At 47.9% G+C, this 25524-nt stretch overlaps 1 protein-coding gene and 1 long non-coding RNA gene across 7 annotated transcripts in view; one reads left to right on the forward strand and one right to left on the reverse strand.

Annotated features, from left to right (window-relative positions):
- The window catches only part of creb1b (cAMP responsive element binding protein 1b), a 124619-nt gene extending 120199 nt beyond the window's left edge, over positions 1–4420 (reverse strand). The window contains exons 1-2 of one of the 4 annotated variants that reach the window (XM_072482775.1): positions 4256–4414; positions 3749–3779 (exon numbers count right to left, since the gene is read on the reverse strand). The gene's annotated coding sequence lies outside the window, so the exon portion shown is untranslated. Of the gene's footprint in view, positions 1–3748; positions 3780–4255 lie in introns of all 4 variants that reach the window. The other 3 variants (XM_072482782.1, XM_072482763.1, XM_072482771.1) reach the window with 3 other exon arrangements.
- Positions 4421–4584: 164 nt separating this feature from the next.
- LOC140395239 (uncharacterized) lies at positions 4585–21600 on the forward strand. Of its 3 annotated transcripts, none has more exons than XR_011936141.1 (3): positions 4585–4843; positions 19539–19614; positions 20639–21600. It is a non-coding gene; the product is annotated as an uncharacterized lncRNA (long non-coding RNA). The 3 variants fall into 3 exon arrangements; XR_011936142.1 differs by having other exon boundaries at positions 4585–4706; XR_011936140.1 differs by having other exon boundaries at positions 4585–4706; positions 19542–19614.
- The last annotated feature ends 3924 nt before the right edge of the window (positions 21601–25524 follow it).

Raw genomic sequence — 25524 nt, forward strand, 5'->3', positions numbered from 1 at the left:
GCCTACCCGAACAGGCGCTGGAATATGGCGACTGGGGGGCTTTTCACAGTAACTTCATTGAATCCTACTTGTGACAAGCAATTATTATTAACTTTGATGTCACAATATGCAACTTATTTTATCTAACCCCGAACACAGAAAATGACAAAGGCTTCATAGAGGAGCAAGAAAAAAAATCGATAGTGAAACCAACGAGGGCTGACAATAGATTTGTCGAAGAGGCAGATTTTGAGAAATGTCTTAAATTTGGATGGGGGAAATGGGCTGGTGATTCATCATTGGATGGGGTAAAGGAGGCGAGAGACAAGGCCATGAGGAAATTTAAAAACAAGGACAAAAATGTTACATTTGAGGCTTTGGAGATCCAGAATTCAATGTACATCAATAAAGATAGAGGCCATTTGACAAGGCAGACAGGACAATAGCTGTAGGGTTTTGGAGAACTGTAAAATCTTTATTAGTGTAACAAGTAGGCTTACATTAACACTGCAATGAAGTTACTGTGAAAATCCCCATGTCGCCATACTCCAGCGCCTGTTCGGGTATACAGAGGGTGAATTCAGAATGCCCGAATCACCTAACAGCACATCTTTCAGGACTTGTGGGAGGAAACCGGATCAGCCAGAGAAAACCTACACAGGAATGGGGAGAACGTGCAGACTGCGCACAGTGACCCAAGCGGGAATCGAATCTGGGTCCCTGGCGTTCTGAAGAAACAGTGCAAACCACTGTGCTACCGTGCCATCTAGTTTATGTACTGCGAAGGATGGGAACCTGCCAGGGAGTATGGAAATGAAAACAGTATAGAGGAGGAGTTTACCGAGATAGGCTGCAGCAGAGATATGGGCAACAAATTGAAGAGGTTAAGTAGGAATTTTCGGGTTAATGGGATGCTGATGCTGCAAAGAGTTTGGTTCATGCAAAATAGTGGCTGCAGAGGGAACTGGGAAGGCTCCAATTCTTCACAATGGGTTCACAGTCCTCAGCAGGGAGAGAAATTCTGACTCATCCAAGAATGGATCAGGCAAGTAGACTGACAAGAGAGGTTGTACAGCTGGTGTCATTGTGCATGTGAAAACGGACCTCAAGCTTGATAATGTCACAAATGGATAGTATGTAGATGGCAAAGAGGAAGGGCACAGTAAGAAGTCATACAACACCAGGTTAAAGTCCAACCGGTTTATTTGGAATTACTAGCTTTCAGAGTATCACTCTTACATCAGGTGAGTGTTCACCTGATGAAGGAGTGATGTTCCGAAAGCTAGTGATTCTAAATAAGCCTGTTGGACTTTAACCTGTTGTATGGCTTCTTACTGTGCCCATTCCAGGCCAATGCCAGCATCTCCACAAAGAGGAAGGAGTTAAGGATGAATCCTTGGATGGGGTGGAGGGTAAGAGTGGCGCTGGCAGGGTTGGTACCCAAAGTGAGCGTGTGTAGGTGAGAAGGACACCTCTCAATTAGATAGCCGTGGAGTCAAGTGCAGAGAAGGCAGTTGCCCCACACTTCTTTCTGGGAAAAAGGAGAAAGCAACTGAAAGAGGATATCAGTGTGGTCAACTATATTCAGGACTGGAAGAATTCCTACATGAAACAATTGTGGGATGGAAACAGGTCAGGGAGGTAAGAGTGGCGCTGGCAGGGTTGGTACCCAAAGTGAGCGTGTGTAGGTGAGAAGGACACATCTCAATTAGATAGCCGTGGAGTCAAGTGCAGAGAAGGCAGTTGCCCCACACTTCTTTCTGGGAAAAAGGAGAAAGCAACTGAAAGAGGATATCAGTGTGGTCAACTATATTCAGGACTGGAAGAATTCCTACATGAAACAATTGTGGGATGGAAACAGGTCAGGGAGGTAAGAGTGGCGCTGGCAGGGTTGGTACCCAAAGTGAGCGTGTGTAGGTGAGAAGGACACCTCTCAATTAGATAGCCGTGGAGTCAAGTGCAGAGAAGGCAGTTGCCCCACACTTCTTTCTGGGAAAAAGGAGAAAGCAACTGAAAGAGGATATCAGTGTGGTCAACTATATTCAGGACTGGAAGAATTCCTACATGAAACAATTGTGGGATGGAAACAGGTCAGGGAGGCAACATGTTCAAGTACTTGGGGGGGGGGGGGGGCAGAAAGAGGTGGAGATAGCTTGCAAGTTAAGAGAAATTAAGGGTGGTATTTGAGGAGTGGGGTGATAATAGTCCATGTCAAATGGAGGAAGACAGTCCCAGCAGAGAGGGAACCATTTAGAAAGTAATCTAGAGTGACGGCAAGTCCAAGGAAGATGTTGGCAGTGGGGAAAAGAAGTCGAGAGGAAGAAGTGGGTCTGCTATCTAGAATGGTTCGGTGAGCAGTTCAGGCAGCAAATTAGACCCAGTAGATCTTGCTGTGATCTAACCAGATCTGGCAATTGATGGTCAAGCTAGAAGTAGTGCTGGTTCCAGCCACTAAGTGTCTCTGTGCAGCATGTTCTGAAATCTCACCGAAACTACATACAGAATAGGAAAAATAACTTACTCATCTACTGACCATTGACTTCAGGGTTGCCAATTTACCAATGTTTCTTTAATAGGGTTTCATGGTCATAAACTGGATATCAGCCTGCCCTGAACAGACACCAAGTTCAAGATTCCCTGTGTAAATTTCGATTTGAAACGTTTTAATGTTTATTTTATTATTCTGAAAACTTAAACCTACTTGCAATTTTTAAAATAAACATATAAATGATGCCCATCCTTAACTCTTGTCTTGATGATTGCAGAGAGTAAAAATTTCAATTTTAAAGATTACTAATAAAAATGGCTTCTAATCCCTTGACTGGAATTTACACCAACACTGGAATATAATTACTAAAAGTGGGCCACCAAAATGCACAATCTAACTAAAGTACACCTTGCTGAATAACATCATGACCTCAGATAAAAATCAACGCTTGTGTGTATTTCATGCAAAATTAACTCAAAATATATCAGAAAACCTTTGCCTATTGTGAATAGCAGCTGCTTCATTTAAAAATCTGATGGTAAAACTAACTGAATTCAATAGCCATATAATTTTAAAGTAATCTTTGCTTATTACTGTAATAAATGTTTAAGGAAAATCTAGGCCAGCTCAACAGGATTAAAAACTAAAGGCCCCACAGGAATTATGTAAAGAATATTTACATACCTGTAACATATTTATAATTTGCTTTATATAAATGCAGGGTTGCTATAAAACAAAATAAGTGCCTCAAAATATTGCATTGAACATTTTAATTTTGAACTGGCATGCCAAATTCAGGAAATGTCACAATAGGTCATGCATTTCTATTTATAACTTTCAAACTGCATTATTACTTCAGCTTCGCCCTCAAAAAGAAAACAGCTGAAGCCGTTTGTGGCATCATTCATCACGGCAATGTTAAAACCTGCGAAAATTGTTATTTTGTATAGGCCGTTTTGGGTATATGCTATGAGCAGCATGACAAATTAGTAACACTGTTTAAACTGCATGCTTTCATTTTTGCAAAAGGCTATTAATCCCAACAACCCTGGTGGGTCTTCTGCACTCCTGGATTAATTAATATCCTGCACCATCACTTGGGCAATCTCCTCTGCATTTTTGCATCCAGGCATGCAGAGGGGTACTTGCTCAGCAAGATCCCAAGACCGGTGAAATCCCACGAAACAGGAGAGAAATGGGTAGGATTGTGTGTGTTTTTTCTGGATTAAATGTGAGTACACATGACAGCAATGGCACAGGAAACACTCGTGGTCTTCTCACTTGTTCACAGTAGTGGTCCGGCGCCCATTTTCTTTAGGAACAGCAATTTGATGTGTGTGAAGAGAGAGAGAAAAACAAATAAAAGTGTTGCAATAGGAACAAAACTGCTTTTCTGGCTGAATTTTAAAATCTCTTCTCACGCCAAAAAGAAAAGAACATCGAGAAAGAAAAAAGGTGAGGATAAATGCCTGGTGCTTTAATAGATTTTTGGCGGGGTTTTCTTCGCTGCAAGGCGAGGCGGGAGGTGGGGAAATTGAGGGGAGGAGGTGATTTATTTTCGATCCAAACATTGCTGAGGGCTGCTCCTGCTGCATGAGCCGAGAGACCTTCTTCTCCACCCTCCCTCTCTCTCCAATGTAGGAGCCTTGTTCATGAACAAGCCAGCCGCCATTGTTCAGATGCAAGCTGCTGTTCGCTCACCAGCCACCCCTCCCTGACAACAACACCGTCCCTCCACACCCACCCCAAGCCCTCTCTCTCTCGATTTATCTCGCTCTCGTCTCTTACCGGTTTTATTTCCCTCAAGTCCCCGGCTCTCTCTGCTGCCACTGGACACTCGCACCGAGACGTAAACACCGCGTCAGTCCCTTACACCTCCACCGCGTCACTCACTCACACACTCTCTCTGACTGACTTGCTCTCGGCGGCTCCGGCGCAGAGAGAAAGAGTGGGGGGAGGGGAGTCGACACTGCGCAGCCGCCAACCGACTCCAGCAGCCGGCCGCCATTACCCCTCCCCAGCTTTACGATTCTGCGCATGTCTGCTCCTTTCTTCCCAACAGTGCGCATGCTCACTCGCTGGCTCCCTTCTTCCCGACGTCCGACACTGCGCATGCTTCCCCCCTCGAGGCCATGAGTAGCGCCTTTCCGGCTGAGGCCGCGAAGGGGCTCGCTCGCGTCAGGAACGGCTGTACTGTGCCCGCGAGCGGGGCGGCCAGATTGGTTTGAAGGTGGCAAAGGTACGGACACAGTTGAATCGATTCCAACGTGCCGGCAGTATCAGATGATTTATTTTGTTTTGCGTTCGAACCACCCACCCCAACAACAATGAGATTATTATGTAACGAAACGCGCCCCATGTCAGGCGTAAGTTCTGGTGAGTCCACGAGTCACGAACGCTCTAGTCCTCTAAGGAACCGCCCGTCCACTGCGCGTGCGCACCCGCACACTTTCCACTCCGCTCGCCCTATAAACGTGCGCATGCGCGAGACTCGTTTTGCCATCAGCATGGGGGAAGACAACAACAACTTATTTTTAATCAGCACAGACCCGCAGAAACAACAGTGGTAAAATGAGTGCCTCTTAACGCCACAATAATAATCTCTGTTAGTGTCAGAAGTAGCCTTATATTGACACTGCAATTAAGTAACTGAAAAACCCTTTTCCAATACTTCTCCATCCCATGCCATTCCATTCTGAACATGCTATCCTGCTGCTGTCATTCCTCCTACCATGCAAGCTGTGGCTCATTGGGTAGCAGTCTTGCCTCTAGGTCAGGAACGTTGTGTGTTCCAGCCGACCTTGAAGTCGAGCAGGGCTTGCGATGCGACCACCAATTCTCACGAGACAATTAGTAGAAGTGAACAGTGGTTTTAATAAGCTAGATCTGTGTCTGCCTGCGACTGCTCTGTACTGATTGCTGCCTACAGGCTGCAGATCTATACACCACCCCTGAGGGGGCGGAGCCCACAGGGGCATCAACATAATACAATACAGCGGTGAATTGTAGCAGCAATACATTCACCACAGCTTGAGGACATAAATAAGGACAGTGTTGAGGGAGTGCTAGATTGTCGCAGGGTCAGTATTAAGAAAATGTCGGAGCCCACATGGGCATCAACATAATACAATACAATACAGCGGTGAATTGTAGCAGCAATACATTCACCACAGCTTGAGGACATAAATAAGGACAGTGTTGAGGGAGTGCTAGATTGTTGCAGGGGCAGTATTAAGAAAATGTTGCACTGGTAGAGAATCTGCCACCTTTCTTGTGTGCTGAGGCTGTTTTCCCTCTTGGGTGGGTAAGAAAGTTGACAATTTCAAAGAAGAGTAGTTAATTTATCCCTGGTGTCCTGGCAAATATTTAGCACCCCCCCCCCCCCCCCCCCCCCCCCCCGAAATCAATAGTACAAGAATCACAGAATCTTTACAGTGTAGAAGGAGGCAATTCGGCCCATCTTGTGTGCACTGGCTCTCTGAAGGAATATTTGACTTAGTCCCACTCTCTTGCCTTATTCCCATAGCCTTGCGCATTCTTTGTTTTCGGATAGCAGTCCAATTCCTTTTTTAAAAAAGTATATTTATTAAGATTTTACATTTTAACAAAGGATGCAAGAAAATAACATAAATGATACAGCACAGCAAGCAAAAAAGTAGCCTCAGCATACATGTGTGCAGATGGGAACAAGAGAATAGAAGTATAACTAGCTCAATACAATCATTAGACATAACTTGATACTTCTATCAGCCCAACCAAGAACAGAGGAGAAACAGGATGAGGCCATGAAAACATGGTAAAATGGTTTCTGCTTCCCATGTAGCAATTGATCACAATTGCTATGAGAATTTAGGATATATTTTTCACGCTGTGTTCGGACGTGCACCAATATATATCTCCCTCCCCTCCAGCAGTGCCAGAGACACCGATAACACACCGCAACCTTCTCTCCTTGGATATTAGACCCGATACTAGACCCATCTGCACCCATGCATGAACCAATCACAGATTCTTTATACCCACTCCTTAAAAAAAGGAAACATACAATGAAAATACACAAGAACTCCAAATCAAAAAGGATGTTACATATATATCACAACGCAACAGGGTGGCACAGTGGTTAGCACTGCTGCCTCATAGCACCAGGGACCCAGGTTTGATTCCGGCCTTGGGTGACTGTGAAGTTTGCACATTAATCCTGCGTCTATGTGGGTTTCCTCCCACAGTCCAAAGATGTGCAGGTTAGATGGATTGCCATGATGAATGTGCAGGCTTACAGTGATAGGGCAGGTGAGTGGGCCTAGGTAGGGTGCTCTTTCGGAGAGCTGATGCATACTCGATGGCCCGAATGGCCTCCATCTGCACTATAGGGATTCTCTGGATAATCCCAGTCTCAGACCCAGTACAGAACCAACATCATTCCATACGTATTTACAAAGAGAGCCAGCAGAAACATGTACAGATTACGATCAGTGCTGTCAGCACTGCCCAAGAAAAATAAAAAGGAAGGAGAACTAAACTGCCAGGAGTGGCTCACAGGATAATAAAGGATCAGGACCCCACAATATTCTCCCAATACACGACCATCACCCAGTAGTGATGAAGAGAACAAGCTGATCATTCAAACAAGAAAGCATCCCTACCATTAGAGGTGCAACAGGAAATCAACCAAAGTATGGGACTCGACTCAACGCCAGGCCCCTGTGCATAGAAGAAGCAGAATTTAGCCTCTCAGAATGTCCCTAATAAATGCCTTCGAGAAGGGACACCCCAAGCTCCAGGGTACAACAGGATACCAACCACAGCACCAGACCTGACCTAGCCCAGAACATTCTGACGCACAGGAATCATAACCCCCGGGACTTCCCGCACACCCCAAAACCAATACCCCAGCTGGTCCTGCACCTACCTAACCACACCAGGGCAGTGCACCACCACTAGAAAAGATAACGCCAGCCGGGGAGACCCTATCACCGAAGAGAAGAAGGATTACAGAATTATTAAGACACCCAATATTTCGTTGCTGGGGAGGAGTGGGGGGATTGTACTGGACCACGATTTAAGACAGCATACTGCTCGCCCTGATGAAGAGGAAAAGAAAAAAATCCCTAAGGGAAGAAGGCCCGAGTTGACCCAGGGATATTAGCCACCGCCCCATACTGCACACGAACACAAGAAGGATATTAAGGGAAACATCAATGGTGCCTCAACAGAGACAAAAACATGCCTCCAAATGGAAAACCCAATCACAATGAGGACACTCAGGAAACCACCATATCAGACCACTTGGAGGAGGGCACCTAACTCCCTCATCAAATCTACCCCCACCTGAGAGAAGGGATCCAACAATGTAGAGGCATGTACCGCCATCTTCAACAGATCAGTCAAGGATTGATCAAACCTGCCTCGGCATCCATCGCCATTGAATTCCTGATGAAAAAATATCAAAATAAACACTCCAACCTCAAGGAAAAATCAGAAGGATCCCAGTCTTTCCCAGGATTTATAGTCTGCACAGGCGTCAAAGGAGCCAAACACAGATTCTGAAATTCAAAACAGCAAAAAGCAAAAATAAAGACCCAATACGTTTAGCTATAACTGGGGGGCTATCCTCAATCTCAGTAAGGATTTGACTAACCCTACCACCCAACTCCACGCCAAACCAATCACTCACCACCCTGCTGTGGCTCCACTCACCTGCATTATAAATGAGATAAGGGGTGTCTAAAAAACGCTCCCCTCCCATAATCACAAGGATTACAGTACATAAGGGAACAAAGAAATGGCAGAGGAACAGAATAGGTACTTTGCATAAATCTCACAGTGGAAGACACCAGTGGCATACCATAACTTTAAGAGAATCAGGGGGCAGAGGTGAGTATAGTGGCATGCACTAGGGAGAAGATGCTGGGGAAACTGAAAGGTCTGAAGGTGGATAAACTGAACCTGGACTGGATAGACTACACCCCATGCATGGTTCTAAAAGAGATAGCTGAGGAGATTGTGGAGGCATTTGTGGTGATCTTTCAGGAATCACTGGAGGCAGGGAGGGTCCCAGAGGACTGGAAAATGGCCCTGTTTAAGAAGGGAGGGAGGCACAAGACAGGAAATTATAGGCCGGATAGCCTGGGCTGGATTCACCATTATTGAGACGATGTCCCCACACCGGCGTCAAAACGGTCGAGTTTTACTCTTGAAATTCCAGCAAAAAAGAGAAACAAATTCATGGCCCTGCAGGGGGCCAGCAGGGACCCGGAGTGAATCTCGTAGCTTTTGCTGCAGATAAGGGCCCATGCACTTCCGGGTCAGAGGCCACGCACGGCGGCGGCCTCCAGCGGCCGCGCCGTGTTCCATGACGGACTCGGACCGCTCAGATAGACCCACAAAGGAGACCCCGATCGGCAGCGCCCCCGACTCTCAAACCCCGCACATTAATTCCCCGGCCGCCTATAAGGCCCCCCTGGTTTCCGATCTGCCCGCCCTCGACCAGGGCGGCCAGGGACTGAGTCCGCAGTCGCTACGTGAGCATCCCGACCGGCAATAGCAGGTTAGGTCCGCGCCGTCGGGAACTCGGTCGGTCGGGGGTGGAAAATGTCAGAGCCGGCCTCTGGCAATGGGCCCCGGCGGCGCGGCGTACTCCCCGGTGACGCCGATTGTCGCTGCCTGGAGAATCGCCGGGACCGATTCCAGTGTCAAACTGGATTCTCCGCCCTGGCGCTGGTCGCGATTTCGGCATCGGGGTGCGGAGTATCCAGCTTCCTGACTTTGGTTGTTGGTCAGATTTTAGAGTCTATTTTTAAGATTTAGATTGCGAAGTACTTAGAAGTGCATGGTAAAATAGGACTGAGTTAGCACAGATTCATTAAAGGACATGAGGATTTCCAAGGTTGGAAGAGTCAATTACTAGGGGACATAGGTTTACGGTGTCAGTGGCAAAGTTTAGAGGAGATGTGCTTCGGAAATTAGAAACACAAAGGAATTTCGGAGTCCTAGTTCAGGATTCTCTTAAGGTTAACATGCAGGTTCAGTTGGCAGTTAGGATGGCAAATACAATGTTGGCATTCATGATGAGAGGGCTAGAATACAAGAGCATGTATGTACTGCTGAGTCTGTATAAGTCTCTGGTCAGACCCCATTTGGTGTATTGTGAGCAGTTTGGGGTCCCGTATCTAAGGAAGGATGTGCTGGCCTTGAAAAGGGTCCAGAGGTAGTTCACTAGAATGATCCCCGGAATGAAGGACTTGTCATATGAGGAGCAGTTGAGGACTCTGGGTCTGTATGGCGGCATGGTAGCACAGTGGTTAGCACTGTTGCTTCACAGCTCCATGGGTCCCAGGTTTGATTTCAGGCTTGGGTCACTTCTGTGCAGAGTCTGCACGTTCTCCCTGTGTCTGTTTGGGTTTCCTCCCACAGTCCAAAGACATGCTATTAGGTGAATTGGACATTCTAAATTTCCCCTCAGTGTACCTGAACAGGCACCAGAGTATGGCGACTAGGGGCTTTTCACAGTAACTTCTTTGCAGTGTTAATGTAAGCCTACTTGTGACACTAATAAACATTATTATTACTCGATGGAGTTTAGAAGGATGAGGGGGAATCTCATTGAAACTTATAGAATACTGAGAGGCTTAGCTGGAGTGAATGTGGAGAGGATGCTTCCACTAGCAGGAGCACCTAGAACCAGAGGACACAGCCTCAGACTGAAGGGACGATCCTTTAAAACAGAGATGAGGAGGAATTTCTTCAGCCAGAGGGTGGTGAATCTGTGGAACTCATTGTCGTAGGAGGCTGTGGGGGCCAAATCACTGAATGCCTTTAAGACAGAGAAAATAGGTTCTTGATTGATAAGGGGATCATAGGTTCGAGAGAAGGCAGGAGAATGGGGATGAGAATTATATCAGCTATGATCGAATGGCGAAGTAGACCCGACGGCCGAATGGCCTAATTGTGCTCCTATGTCTTATAATAAAAGAAAGGAGTAAAACTGTGCACAAACCATATTTCACATAATCAACTAATTTCACTTAATCGGCTCAATATGGCTTTTGCTCGAACAGAATGACAGGCAGTTCTTGTCTTGTGCTCACAGCTCGCACACCCTTGCAGGAGAAAAGACAACAACAAATAATCACCAGGGAGTAATGTCCAGGATTATTCAAGAATTGCAGGATAATAATACCGATAATGTTGCTCGAAGACCCAAGGCATGACAGGACCATCGAACACTCTTCATGATCTTTCGAGAATACCAACAAATGAAGCCTCACTTTAACTCCTTTTGCAAAATATTTTGAATCTATGGCCTCAAATTCTTGATGCTCTCTTGAATGGGAACAGTTTCTCACTATACCGTACCCCTCAGGATCTTGAGTACCCTCTATGAAGTCTCCTCTCGGCCTTCTTTTTTCCAAGGAAAACTGACCCAACCTCTCCAATGTATCTTTATCCCTGGAATTCTTGTGAATCTCCTATGTACTCTCTCCATCTTTCTTCAGGTATGAGACCCAGAACTGGACAGAGTATGCCAGATGAGGCCGATGAACAGATTCGCTGGTCATTGTTACATTGCTGGTTGTAGGAGCTTACGGTGACCAAATTGGCTGCCACATTTCCTACATTAAAACAATGACGGCACTTCAAAACTTCATCAACTGGAAAGTGCTTTGGGATATCCTTGTGTCATGAAAGATGCTGTGTAAATGCAGGACTAGGGCAGAGTTTGGACCATGGAACAATGTGAATAATTGCTTGACTGCTATTGACACTTGATAGCAAACTATAATTTATGAAATTATGAAGGGCATTGATAGAGTAGACAGGAAGAAACATTTCTCCTTGGTGGAGGGATCAATGACTGGGGGCATAGATTTAAGGTGAGAGGCAAGAGGTTTAGAGGGGATGTGAGGAAAAACGTTTTCACTCAGAGGGTGGTTGGTGTCTGGAACTCACTGCCTGAATGGTGATGGAGACAGAGACCCTGATAACATTTAAGAAGTATTTAGATATGCACTTGCGATGCCAAGGCAGACAAGGCTATGGGTCAAGTGCTGAAAAATGGGACTAGAATAGGTGGTTGTTTTTGACCGATGCAGACAATGGACCTTTTCTGAGCTGCAGACCTCTATGGCTCTAAAATGCAGAAGTAGAAAATTTAAAGACTTAGAAATTTCTGGACAAAATAACTGTTCCAGTCTATAAAAATGGTTTGGTGTCTAGTCAGAGATTGTGTAGTTTTTTTTGCCTTGTGAGGGAGGGTCTGGTTGGAAACCTACTGGCAGAATAACTGTTGCTTGCACAAACTTGCTGTTTAATTGCACACTTTATTGTGGTGCCATGTTTGGATTATCACAATTAACATAGTGATTGTTTTTGAGCCTGAGGTGGCTGCCAGGTGATTATCCCACTGAAGTGCAGTACTGAGGGAGTGCTGCACTCAGCTGTCAGTTTTCGGATGAGATGTTAAATTTGGAACCCGTCTTTCATCTTTAGTGGTTGTCAATGCTCCCATAGCACAGTTATGAATAAACGAAGGGGAATCAAGTCTACAGCACAGAAAACGTCTGTTCAATTCCACATGCCTTCTCTCAACCTTCACCTAACCAAATAAGCATTCCCTTGCATTCCTATCTCCTTTATGTGCTATCTAGCTTACTAGTAAATGTCTGTGCAGTATTCTATTTATCTTGCAATAGCAAGTTGCACATTCTTGCCCCTCTTTGGGTAAAGAGTTTTCTCCTAAATTCCCTATTTATTAGTGACTATCATAATTATGACCTCAAGGTTTGGTCTCCTCCTCAAATGAAACATTTTCTCCACTCACACCTTATCAAACTTTTTCATAAGCTTAAAGAACATTATAGCGACTCTATTTTGATACCATCTTTGTGAACCTGTTTTGCGTCTTCTCCAGTGCCGTTCAATTCTTAGCAGAATGAAGAAAACAGAACTGAACATCGTATGTAGGGCGGCACAGTGGTTAGCACTGTTGCCTCACGGCGCCGAGGACCCAGGTTTGATCCTGGCCCTCGTTCACTGTCCAGGTGGAGTTTGCACATTCTCCCTGTGTCTGCGTGGGCCACACCCCCACAACCCAAAGAGGTGCATTAGGTGGATTGGCACACTAAATTGGCACTAAATTTCCCTTAATTGGGAAAAAATAATTGGGTACTCTAAATGTATTTTTAAAAACTGTACACAGTAATTAAGGTGTAGTTAGACCAACCGAGAATTTCTCCAAGTAAACATAACTTCCCTGTTTTTTAATTGCATCACTCTAGAAATGAATCCTTGTGCTTGGTTTACTTTTTCAATGTCCCTATTAACCTGCATCAATGTTTTTTATGATTTGTGCATCTATCCCCTGTATCTTTTCTCCGTCACCCTATTTAAACTCTTACCAAGCAATATGTAGCCTCCTAATGCCTCTTACCAGAATGGCTCATACCTGACAAATTAATTCACTGTAGCTAGTTCCATGTCCATTCTGTAATTTCATTAACATCTTCTTGTATTTATCACATTTTCCCTTTTTGGTGTAATCTGGAAACTTTTGAAATTTTACTTTATTTTACAATCATTGCTGTGGATGAGGGGACTAAGTATAATATATCTAAATTTGCTCAGGATATAGAGCTAGTTGCAGAAGATAGTTGTGAAAAGGATACAACAGAATATGGATTTGTTGTTATTGGACAAGAAGATGACAGAACTTAAGGTGCAGGTACAGGCTTGGAGGGCCGAAGGGCCTGTTCCTGTGCTGTATTGTTCTTTGTGAGGAAGTGTGAAATTATCCAATTTGGTAGGACAAATGGAAACGTGGATTTTTTTTTTAATGGTTGCAGACTAGTAAATGTTGGTAATCAGAGGGATTTGGAGGTCCTTGTACACAATTCTCAAAGTCAATCTGCAGGCACAGCATGTAATTACAGCTACAACTTATATTCATATAACTCCTATAGTGTAAGGAAACATCCCAAGTGGTTCATAGAATAATTTAAAGCAAAGCATGACACCAAGCAACATAAGCAGATATTAGGTCAGGTGACCAAAATCTTAATCAAAGAGATAGGTTTTAAGGAATGCCTTAAAGGTGAAGAGTTGGAAGGAAGGCATTCTGGTGGCTTGGGGCTGAGACAACAGAAGGCACGACCACCAATGCACAAGTGACCAGGATTAGAGAAGCGCAGATGTCTTGAAAAGTTGTGAGTTTGGAGGAAATTACAGAGATAGGGAGGGGCATGGCCATAGAGGGATTTGAAAACAAGAATAGGGATTTTAAAATCAAATTATGAAGGCAAATGATCTGTTTGCATTTATTGCAAGGGGTGTGGAGTGTAATAGTTAAGGAAGTCTTGCTGCGACGTGTTTGAACTTGGGTGAAACTACCTGGAGTGCTGTGTACAATCTTGGTCTCCTTACCCAAGGACTTGTCTTTGAGAAGATTCAATGAAAGTTCACAAGATTGATCACTGTGATGAAAGGCTACTTATGTCAGATGGGATTGAGTAGAATGGATCTATGTTTTTTGGAATTTTGAAGAATGAAGTGATCTCATTGAAATGTGTAAAATTGTGAGTGCTCGAGAGGGTAAATGTTGAGAGGCTGTTTCTCCTGCCTGCGGATCATAGTTCATAATAGGAGGTCAATCATTTAGGTTTAAGATGAGGAGAAATTTCTTCACTCAGAGAGCAATGAATCTTTGGAATTCTCTGCTCCAGAACACTCTGTGTGACTACTCAGTTCTTGAGTATATTCAAGACTGAGATTGATAAGATTGTTGGATTCAAAGGATATGACAGGAAAGTGAAATCAATGTAAGAGTTTAGCTCCGTTGATCCATCGGCTATAATTGGTCACCTTTTGTACATATACAAATAGAATTTTAATTACATCACTCAAACATAATTGAATGAAGAGTAGGCCTGATGGAACACAAGACCTGCCAATTCTGCTCTTATTTCTTAGTGAATTGTGAATGACAGTGGCCCCAGCACTGAATGGGAGCATCACTTCCCATAGTTTGCCAGCTCTCCCCAATATTCCAACCAGTATCGACCCCTTACCTCACACTATAAAAATATAGGCCATAATTTTCCGGCGGTTCACGTTGGTGGGATCCTCTGGTGCACCCCTGCCATTGCTTTCCTGGCAGCGAGCATTAAACGGGAAACCCCTTTTACAATGGTGGCACCAGAAGATCCCACCGCATGCCAATGGTGGGCTGCCTTTTCCGGCAGGTTGAGTGGAAAATCCTGCCCATGATTCTGTGATATATATAATAAATGATAAACAGATAATTTGGACATTATTGTGTTGCTGTTTGTGGCTCTCATTGTAAGTAAATTTGCGACCACATTTCCTCAATTACAACAGCGACTATAAGTGAATAATATTTCATTTCACTTAAAAGTGCTTTAGGACATCCCAAGGTTGCCATTCTATAAAATTGCAAGTCTTTCTGTTTTTAATATATACCACCTGAAGAATATCTGCTGGATGGATTTGTTGTCAGCCACAGTATATTAATGTTGTGTCTTATCTACTAATTGGATTAATGTTTCAAATTAAAATGCCTTAATTCAAAGAAACATCAAAGAAAGCTTTTACTTTTCCCCAGCCTCTTCATAAATTCGCCATATTAAATTGGAATAACAGACCAGAAATTTTTTAACTTTGGTCATACAGAATTTAGCTACAAACATGAGCCTCTGGAACTCCAGTTGCAAGTATGATCATGTCAGGGAGTTAGGAGGCTGTCTTCTTTGGCTAACTGCATGGAATCCAGGTGAGGTTAACCCTTCAGAGCAGGAAATGCTTAAAGATAATACTGAGGAAAAATAGGTAAAGGTAAGTGCCATGTTCCAGACAACAGGACACCACTGTTTTAAAAGGGAAGATTAAATAAATCGGCACGTAGTGGTGGTAAGTTTAGATTTAAAGTCTGAAAACTAGGCAGGAGGAAAGACTCAAGAAGCAAGAAATTATACATTGCTTTGGTCCAGTGAAACAGTTGGTGGGATGGGCAGTTTTAGCGTGATTTGGTCGGCAGGGGGCTATGGGATTATGTGGAACATCAGTCTTATTTTCCTGTCCCACTCAGGATATTACTCTTTATTGACATCAATGGAGTTTAAAGTCGCATGATCCACTCCTGGATCATGAGAAACCCTTTAATACACCAGTCACCTTGAAGGTGTAGACTTTCAAATCCAGTGCTGCATGTCATGTTTGTTCGTCACCAATTTTTTAATCCAGGCCCACATGTAAAGGGTTTCACCAAAGCAATGTTTGAAAAGGGCAGTTGACAAGGAGGGCCGGTAGTTAGTGACTGAGTGATTCAATGTAGGTTTGTAGTCTTATCTATTTCCTCTTTTTACAACAAATCCATGAGTTTGATCTTGGATCTTACAAATGGTGCATAATGACTTGCGGTGATGGGGATGTGCTGAGCAGTCGCACATCAAGTGGCTCTCCTCCAGATAACAGCTTCCCTAAGCCACCGGACATCAACAGGGCCCACAGGTCTCCCTGACCAAAGCTCAAGGCCAGGGAGCAGCAAAGGGCGATAATCGGCAAGTTAAACAGGCACCAGGATTGGGAGGTGATCCTGTGTTGGGCTCGGCAGACCAAAGCGAGCAGTTGGGAAGGGCACAGAATATGGGTGTACCAAGACATTGTGGCAGGCCTTGGAAAGCGCAGGGCCGAGTTTAGCCACGTGAAGTCGGCACTGTACAAGAACGGAATAAAATTTGGGATGTTACTCCCAGCTTAGCTCTGGGTGACATTCCAGAATAAACAACACTATTTCACGGGGCAGCACGGTGGCGCAGTGGTTAGCACTGGGACTACGGCGCTGAGGACCTGGGTTCGGCTCCTGGCCCTGGGTCACTGTCGGTGTGGAGTTTGCACATTTTCCCCGTGTCTGCGTGGGGTTCAGCCCCACAACCCAAAGATGTGCAGGGTAGGTGGATTGGCCACACTAAATTACCCCTTAATTGGAAAAAAAAAATAATTGGGTACTCTAAATTTATAAACAAAAATTATTTAAAAAATTTAAAGAAAGAACATTATTTCACCACGCTGACAGAGGTGGATGGGTTTGTGTGGGCGAATGGCCTGGACAAAAGGCAGACAAAGCAACGATGAGGAAAACACAAGGAGAAAAAAGAAAAGTTACGGACATGAACAATTTTGTGCGGGACGGTACTGCCTTGCTTTGAGCAGGAGCACTAGCTCACAGGAAGGAAGAGGCGAGAGCAGCGGAGCGCAGGAAAGGGTGAAGAGGAGACCGAGAGGACGGCAATGGATCGAGCAAAAGGAGAGGGAAAGATCAGCCCCGGGAGGGGGCCACCTCACTAGCGGAGAAAACTAGCGCCAGGAGATATGAAAGAGAGGGGGGACGCGGCACTTCCCTCAGCAGGGAGGGAGCCCTGGCGGGGAGAGTGGGGGAAGCGGGGGGGGGGGAAATCACAGGGATTGGGGGGGTAGAAAGGGGAACAGGGGAAGTGGGACCAGGGGGGACTTTAACTGTGTACAGGACCCACTGCCGAACAGATCAAACCCCAGAAAGGGAAAGCATCAGGCATGGCTAGGGAACTGGGAACGTCCATGGAGCAGATGGGGGCAGTGGGCCCATGGCTGTTCCTGCACCGAGGTGAGAAGGAATTTTCATTCTTCTCACTAATACACAAGGTCTACACTCGCATTGACTTCTTTGTAGTGGGGAAAACGGTGCTTCCAGAAATAGTCAGGGCAGAATTGTCCGCAATTGTAATCTCTGACCACGCTCCACATTACATGGATGTGAGGTTGGAGACGGCCCTCTTGGCCGACCAGAAAACATCACAGGTCATAGACGAGTACATTACGAACAACCTTCCACGTTCTGAGAGGAAATGAAGGCGCAGATTAGGGGAGAAATTATAGCCGACAAGGCTTGTATAGACAGGGAAGAAAGGATGGCCAGGCAGCAAGTGATTGACACCATTCTGGAGCTCAACAGACAGTACTCTGAGGCCCCGACCTTAGAGTTTCTGGTGGAGAAGAAAAAGTTACAAATGGACTTTAACCTGCTATCCACCTGGAAGGCAGTGCACCAACTCCGCCAAGGCACGGGGGCCTTTTATGAGCATGGAGAGAAGGCTAGCCACCTGCCGGCTCACCAGCTGAGAAAGCAGGCAACCACGAGGGAAACAGCACAGGTAAAGAACAGCAGAGGTGGAAGAGTAGCCAAACCCAAAAAATGTCAACAAAGCATTTTAGGCCTTCTACACCTCTGAGCCCCCCTCCCCGAAGGGGACTCGGGGATGAAACGGTTCCTCTATGGACTGGACATGCCAGTCGTGGGGGATGACAGATGGAGGGATCTGGCAGCACCAATAGAACTGCGAGAGGTCATGGAGAGTATCAACTCCATGCAGGCGGGGAATGCGCCGGGACCCAACTGGCTCCTGGGGAACTTCTACAAAAAATTTGCACCGGCTCTCTCCCTGTACCTGCAGGAGATGTTAGCAGACTCACTCGAGAGGGGCACCCTGCCTCCAACGCTTACACAGGCCACCATATCACTGATACCTCCCGAAAAAAGACCCGATGAAATGTGGATCACACAGACCCATTTCGCTACTCAATGTAGACGTGAAGATACTCGCGAAAGTTCTGGCCAAGAAATTGGAGAACTGCACCAGAGAAGGTCGCAGAGGACCAGGCAGACTTTGTCAATTGAAGACAGCTAACTGCGAACATCAGGCGGCTGCTGAATGTGATACTGACGCCATCCGGGGAGAGAACACCAGAGGTGATCATCTCCCTGGATGCAGAAAAGTCCTCTGACAGAGTCAAGTAGAAATACCTCATTGAGGTACTAGAGCAGTTTGGGCTAGGGACAGGGTTCACCTCATGGGTGAAACCCCTGTACAATGCCCCAAGACGAGCGCTCGGACCAACATCACCAGCTCTGAATACTTCCAGTTGCACAAAGGCACCAGGCAGGGATGCCCGCTGTCCTCGCTCCTCTTGGCCCTGGCAATTGAACCCCTGGAAAATTGCCCTGCGAAACGTTAGAGGTTGGAAGGGCATCCAAAGAGGAGGCAGAGAGCACAGAGTCTCACTCTATGCAGATAATCTATTCCTCTACATCTCGGACCCGCAAAACAGCATGAGCAAAATCATGAAGCTTCTGGATGAGTTTGGGGCCTTCTCGGGCTATAGACTCCACCTGGGCAAAAATGAGATTGTTCCGGTGAACCCCAGCAGGCGAGGGGCAGAGCTGGATGTTCTTCCATTTATAATTGCGTGAAAAAAAAATCCCCTACCTGGGGATCCAGATAGCCCACAATTGGACATGGATCCACAAGTGGAATCTGACCAGTCTGGCAGGGGAAGTCAAAAAGGACCCACAGAGATGTGATGCAGTTTCACTTTCCCTGGTGGGAAGGGTGCAGACAATCAAGATGAACGTACTGCCCAGGTTCCTCTTCCTGTTTAGATCTGTACCAATCTTCATTCCCAAGGCCTTTCTCCAAAAAATAGACAAAATGATTGTGGTGTTTTTGTGGGGGGAGGGGGGAAATCCAAGAATTCCAAAGACAACACTGCAAAGGAGCAGAAGCATGGGAGGACTGGCCCTCCCGAACTTTCAATACTACCACTGGGCAGCCCCGGCCGAGAGTGAGGGGATGGGTAATAGAAACCAAACATGGAATGAGTGAGAATGGAGGAGTCCTCCTGCACGGGAACGGCCCTCTGAGCCCTCACCATGACAGTGCTCCCATCCCCGCCGGCAGAACACTCAAGCAGTCCAGTGGTATTAGCAACACTAGAACCTGGGACCAGATGAGGCAGCACTTCGATTTAATTGAGGTGTCTACCATGACCCCCATTTGCAGCAACTACAGGTTCCCACCAGCTATGCTAGACGCCACCTTTAAGAAGTGGAGACAGGACGGGGGGACGCTAGCAGTCAGGGACTTCTACACAGGGGACAGATGTGCGACCTTAGAAGAGCTGACAGATAGAACTACCAAATGGACAGGAACTCCGACGTTTACCGATCAAAAACTTTCTCCCCAAGTAGACAACGAGGTACCCTCGGGGCCCGAGAGACACAATGTTGGAGGAACTAATGGACGCGGACAGTCTGGAAAAAGGTAACTGCGGGACATAGACGGATATCTTTTAGAGAGGACACACACTCCCCACTGGATGGAACAAGAGAGAAATGGGAGGAAGAATTAGGGACGGAAATAGGGTGGGGACTCTGGAGCAAAGCACTGAATGGGGCTAGCTCCTCCTGTGCAAGGCTAAGCCTAATACACTTCAAGTGGTGCACGGAGCATGTCTGACAAGAACCCGAATGAGCAGGTTCTTCCCAGAGATGGAGGACAAATGTGAACGGTGCCAGGGAGGCCTGGTCAACCACGCCCACATGTTCTGGGCCTGTCCTAGACTTGTCGGGTTTTGGACAACCTTCTTCGAGGCGATGTCCAAGGTTGTGGGGGTGAGGATGGAGTCGTGCCCGAGAGTAGCAGCTTTCAGGGTATTGGCCCAGCCAGAACTTCATATGGGGAAGAGTGCCTTCGCTTTTGAATTTGCTTCCCTAATCGCCTGCGGAGAAGCCTGCTCGGCTGGCGATCAGCAGCACCACCCACAGCTGCAGACTGGCAGGCAGATCTGGCGAAATTTCTCCATCTGGAGAAGATCAAATATACAATCTGAGTGTCAGAAGAAGGCTTCCACAAAACCATTCATCAGCCTGTTCCAAGAAATATTCGAAGCCAACAACGGATAGAACAGGGAGAGGGGTGGGGGGGTACACACGCACGGTAAGGGGACCCCAAAGAGAGACCGTTACGAGGACCAGCGTGCCCCTCACAAAGCGATAAGAGTAAAACAAACACCAGAACAAACCATCTACGGTGAAGGGAAGGGCCTAGGATTGTACCTGGAGACTGCAGAAAAGGAAAGGGGGTGGGGGAGCAGGAGGTGGAGGGGGGAGGGTGTTGCAAAGGAACACTGTGTAAATTGTAAATTATAACCGTTCATCCATTTCTTGTGCAGTGTAAAAATGCAGACTTTAATAAAAATATTTACTAAAAAAAACAAATGGGGCAAAATAACTTAAGGAACTCTGAACAATGAAAATACCTGTTTTAGTACTAACTTTCTCCACAGTCTTTGATTTACAGAAGAATACGTATCCAAGTTTGATGCGACTCAGTCTTCTTTGGAGGTTTTATTGAATTTTACAGCACAGAAAGAACTGCCGTTGTGTCTATGTTGATTTTTTTGGACAAAATATCCAATTAATTATGCTGCTCTTGCGCATGTATTTGCTTTGTTTGGCCCCTTGTTCCGCACTGTAACCAATCACTGTTTGTCGATGTACCATTTGTCAATGTTCTCTGTTGATTCTTTTGTCTACTATGTACGTACTGTGTACGTTCCCTCGCCGCAGAAAAATACTTTTCACTGTACATGTGACAATAAATCAAATCAAAATAAATCAATCAAATCAAATTAATCCCACTCCCCTGTTCTTTCTCCATAACCCTGTGATTTTCAGGATATATCCAATTCCCTTTGGAAGTTCTGCTTGAATCTGCTTCCACCACCCTTTCTGGAGGCACATTCCCGATCACAGACCTGGGACGAAATTCTCCGTAATCGGCGCGATGTCCGCCGACTGGCGCCAAAAACGGCGCGAATCCCATCTGCATCGCGCCGCCCCAAACGTCGCTAAGTCTCCGGCCCGGAATGGGCTAGCAGCGACGTGAAGCTATTCGCACTGGCTCACGTGGTTCACGCCGTGCGGCATCATGCACGGCGTGACGGCTCATAAGACGGGCTGCTCCCCCCACCCGACCGCAAGACCCGACCGGATGGCCGCCAGCCGCTCAGCCCCGAGGTTCCAGTCCCGCGACATTGAGGCGTCCTGGACGCAGAGGAGGGAGGCCCTGTATCCCGGACACGGCCGCAGAGTCGCCCCACGCCACAGCCGGCGTCTGTGGAGAGAGGTGGCAGAGGACGTCAGCGCTGTGGCCCTGACACCACGGACAGGCACCCAGTGCCACAAGAAGGTGAACGACCTTGTCAGGGCAGCCAGGGTGAGCCACCACCCCTGCCCGATATCCATATCCCCCCTCCCCCATATCCCCCCTCCCCCATATCCCCCCTCCCCATATCCCCCTCCCTCATATCCACCCTCCCCATATCCCTCCTCCCCCATATCCCTCCTCCCCCATATCCCTCCTCCCCCAAATCCCCCCTCCCCCATATCCCTCCTCCCCCATATCCCTCCTCCCCCATATCCCCCCTCCCCATATCCCCCCTCCCCCATATCCCCCCATCCCATATCCCCCTCCCCATATCCCCCTCCCCCATATCCCCTCCATATCCCCCATCCCCTCCATATCCCCCATCCCCTCCATATCCCCCACACCCCCCATATACCCCATATCCCCCCTTCCCATATCCCCCTCCCCAAATCGGCATATCGGCAGCCCCGAAATCCATTGCCTCGCGCCCACCCGTCCCATTCTCCGAAGCGTGCGGTGCGATTGACGCCCGCCTACTTTTCTCCCTTCGGAGAATTTGGCGGGGGGGGCGAGATTCACGACGGCCCACGGCGATTCTCCGACCTGGTGGGGGGTCAGAGAATCCCGCCCCTGGTATGTAGTTTCAGTGCACAGTAACTGCATATAATAGGGTGTAAATGATGATTTAATAAGGCTAGTTACTTTAGGATTTGTTATTTCAATCAAATAATTCTGTTTTTTAGGGCAAATCTTTCTATTTTGTCAACCAGAACTTTCTAATATGCATAAATGAAGTTTACTATAGCTTCAGAATCACAGAGAATCACTGAAATGTTACCCTGCAGATGGAGGCCATTTGGCTCATCATATCCAAACTGGTTCTCTGAATGAGCAATTCACTTCATGACATTCTCCTGCCTTTGCCCCAGAACCCTGCACATTCTTCCTTTTTAGATAACTAATTCCCTTGAATGCTTCAGTTGAACCTGCCTCCACCACACGCTCAGGCAGTACTTTCCAAACCTGAACCACTTGCTGCATAAAATTTTTCTTCATGCCACTTTTACTTCTTTTAGCCATTTAAATCTATGCCCTCTTGCTCTCGACCCTTTCATGTGTGAGGACAGTCTCTCTCTATCTGTTCTGTCCAGATCCCTCATGATACTGAACACCTCTTATTGAATCTCATCTCAGCCTTGTGGTAGTATGCATTAGGGGTCATGTGGGACTGTGAAGCCGTGATGTCATTGGCTGACAGATCCCAGGTCCTGGTTGGCCGTTGACCTCTAGCTCCCCCCTGAAGGCGGAGTATAAGAACCAGGAGTCCTCCCCCGCAGGCAGTCTACTACTGAACTGCGGGGGAACAGTCACGCTTAATAAAGCCTCATCGACTTCACTCTATTCGTCTCTCGGAGTCTTTGTGCGCTACAATTTATTAAGCGTGACTAAAGGACTATGGAGCTCAGGATCATCCCGGAATGCCTGAGGATCAGCCCTCACGCAGTGAACGCAGCAGCAGCTTTCAAGCATTGGCAGACTTGTTTCGAGGCCTACCTCAGAACGGCCACCGGCCGGGTCACAGAAGACCAAAAACTACAGGTCCTGCACTCGAGGTTAAGCACGGAGATTTTCTCTCTCATCGAAGACGCAGAGGATTTCCAGACGGCGTTCGCAGCACTAAAAAGTCTCTATGTTCGCCCAGTAAACCAGATCTACGCTCGCTATCAACTCGCAACGAGACGGCAATGTCCCGGAGAATCGATAGATGAATTCTACGCCGCGCTACTAATTCTGGGACGGGCCTGCAGCTGCCCGCCGGTGAACGCAAATGAACACACGGACATGTTAATGCGCGATGCTTTTGTGGCAGGTACGAACTCCTCCCAAATCCGCCAAAGACTTTTAGAAAAAGAGTCGCTAGGACTCTCAGAGGCACGGGCCCTAGCAGCCTCCCTAGACGTGGCCGCGCGAAACACCCGCGCCTACGGCCCCGACCGCGCGGCAGCCCATTGGGCTCTGTACGCACCCGTCGCGACAAACCCCCCCCCCCCCCCCCCCCCGGACACCCCACAGGCTTGCGCGGTTCAAACGCCAAGTCGCACCGGGGGAGCCTGCTGCTATTTCTACGGCCAGGCGAAACACCCCCGGCAGCGCTGCCCGGCCCGCGGAGCGATCTGTAAGCGCTGCGGGAAAAAGGGCCATTTCGCGGCTGTGTGCCGGTCCCGGGAGGTCGCCGCGGTCCCAGGAGAACAGGGAGCCCTGCACGCCTTTTACGCTCCCCAACCCCCCCCAGCGCCCCATGTACGACCCGCAGGCGCAACCACCTTGGGTCCCGACCACCGCTCTCCCCGGAGAACAGGGAGCCCTGCACGCCTTTTACGCTCCCCAACCCCCCCCCCCCCCCCCGCGCCCCATGTATGACCCGCCGGCGCTACCACTTTGTGTCCCGGCCACCGCTGTCCCCAGAGAAGAGGGAGTCCTGCGTGTTCCTAACGCTCCCCAACCCCCCCAGCGCCCCATGTGCGACCCGCAGGCGCCGCCATTTTGGGTCCCGGCCACCACGAGGGGAGGAGGGGCGCCGCCATCTTGGACCACCCCAGACCTGTACGACGCATGGGGGCGGCCATTTTGTCCACCCCCGCCGCCATCTTGTGACCCCCCAGACATGTGCGATGCATGGGGCAGCCATCTTGTTCACCCCCGACGCCATCTTGGACGGCAACAACGGACCCCAGCGTCGACGGCTCCACGGGGTTCAAAGAAGACGCTCAACCATTACAACCACGGCTGGCTTCAATGACGCTGGACCAAGCACGGCCCCGGACGCTCCAGACGACGACGACAACGGTGCTGATAAACGGGCACGAGACACCATGCCTGGTCGACTCCGGGAGCACGGAGAGCTTTATCCACCCCGACACGGTAAGACGCTGTTCTTTGACCATCCGTCCCAGCGCACAAAAGATTTCCCTAGCTGCAGGATCCCACTCCGTACAGATCAGAGGCTTCTGCATAGTTACCCTAACGGTGCAAGGGAGGGAGTTCAAAAACTACAGGCTCTACGTCCTTCCCCAACTCTGCGCCCCCACATTACTGGGATTAGACTTCCAGTGCAATCTACAGAGCCTAACCTTCAAATTCGGCGGCCCAATACCCCCACTCACTATCTGCGGCCTCGCAACCCTCAAGGTTCAGCCCCCATCCTTGTTTGCAAACCTCACCCCGGATTGCAAACCCGTCGCCACTAGGAGCAGACGGTACAGCGCCCAGGACCGGACCTTCATTCGGTCCGAAGTCCAGCGGCTACTAAAGGAAGGCATAATCCAGGCCAGCAATAGTCCCTGGAGAGCACAGGTGGTAGTAGTAAAGACAGGGAAGAAGCAAAGGATGGTCATAGACTATAGCCAGACCATCAACAGGTACACACAACTAGACGCGTACCCTCTCCCCCGCATATCCGACATGGTCAATCGGATTGCCCAATATAAGGTCTTCTCCACCGTGGACCTCAAGTCCGCCTACCATCAGCTCCCCATCCGCCCAAGTGACCGCAAGTACACAGTCTTCGAGGCAGACGGGCGATTATACCATTTCCTAAGGGTCCCATTTGGCGTCACAAACGGGGTCTCGGTCTTCCAATGAGAGATGGACCGAATGGTTGATCAACACGGGTTGCGGGCCACGTTCCCGTATCTCGACAATGTAACCACCTGCGGCCACGATCAGCAGGACCACGACACCAACCTCCAAAAATTCCTCCAGACCGCTAAAGCCTTGAACCTCACGTACAACGAGGACAAGTGCGTTTTTAGCACCAACCGGCTAGCCATCCTGGGCTACGTAGTGCGCAATGGGATAATAGGCCCCGACCCCGAACGTATGCGCTCCCTCATGGAATTTCCCCTCCCGCACTGCTCAAAAGCCCTAAAACGCTGCCTGGGGTTCGTTTCATACTACTCCCAGTGGGTCCCCCAGTATGCAGACAAGGCCCGCCCCCTAATACAGACCACGACCTTCCCTCTG

The sequence above is a fragment of the Scyliorhinus torazame genome, chromosome 2, assembly GCF_047496885.1.
Source record: "Scyliorhinus torazame isolate Kashiwa2021f chromosome 2, sScyTor2.1, whole genome shotgun sequence".
Classification (NCBI taxonomy): Eukaryota; Metazoa; Chordata; class Chondrichthyes; order Carcharhiniformes; family Scyliorhinidae; genus Scyliorhinus; species Scyliorhinus torazame.